Source organism: Cynoglossus semilaevis, chromosome 12, assembly GCF_000523025.1.
Source record: "Cynoglossus semilaevis isolate Cse_v1.0 chromosome 12, Cse_v1.0, whole genome shotgun sequence".
NCBI lineage: Eukaryota > Metazoa > Chordata > Actinopteri > Pleuronectiformes > Cynoglossidae > Cynoglossus > Cynoglossus semilaevis.
The window spans coordinates 17,324,142-17,325,285 of record NC_024318.1 but is presented as its reverse complement, the minus strand read 5'-3'; positions in this window follow the sequence as shown (position 1 = coordinate 17,325,285).

Sequence of the window (1,144 nt, the reverse complement as noted above, 5' to 3'; positions counted from 1 at the left end):
TAGGGAAAGGGCAAAAGTATCACAATCATATAAATAAATAAATATGAATTTGGACAAGTTTGAGGCCTGTTCTAACATCAAACTAACATGGACGTAGCAACATGACCAAGAAGGGTGGACAAAATATGTTGGAGGCCATCGCCATGGAGATGGAGAAAATGGAGAAACCAATGAAACCAATTAAAGGCTAATTAATACTTTTTATAGGTCTATCAAAATGAAAGACCTTAAAGCAGCTTTTTGGACAGTCGGAGCATTAGGAGATGAACAAGTTACGGGTTACTGCCCTCCATGTCTCATTATGCCTACCATAACGATCAACCAGGTCAGCAACCTAGCCTAGCCTAACAGTTAGCCCTGCAGCTAATGCAACCAGGTACAAACAATATTTCTTTCGTGCGATATCAAACCGACACCTGCCTCTGTGTTTGAGCCTCAGACCTGAGTGACCCAGTGTTGAGTTTCCAGTCAGGTCGTCATAATCACGCAAGAAGAAGAAGAAGAAGAAGAAGAACCACACTTTATATATACATCAATTCGATATTGCATCTAAATAGATGTTCAGGTTCACCTTTAGAAATATAATTTATCACCGTATGTAGTACAACACTTTACGACATCTCGTCAGCTCATAAACAGCAACAGACGAATGAAAATTATATACATGCATAAATATCTACTTTAGACAGGTGGTTAGGACTGAGGCCTTTGAGAAAATCATATCAAAGCTCACTCTGAGAGACTGATGTTAGAAAAAGATTTTTTTTTTTTTTTTTTTTTTTAAATGAGTGCACTGCCCCTGTAGGAAGAAGCCCTTCAGTTGCATTAATTTGCTATTTTTTTTCCCCTGCAGCCTGAAACGTTTGGATGAGCTCTCTAGGGGCTGCCATCAGCCTCACCATGGCAGAGCTTACCACTTCAATTTGTAGTGCTTTTCCGCCATCAAAGAGCTACAACACGCCTGCTGTGATGTGTGTCGGCCAATGTGTTGGTTGAGCCCAGAGCACTGTTTAAAATCATCTTCAATCACTCACTTAAATGCTACTGTGCACAATACAGTACTGCAACATCAAATGTAAAAAAAAGTAAAAAAAAATCGATGTATCCTCAGTGTCAGGTCATTTGATCCAAAAATAGTTATAAC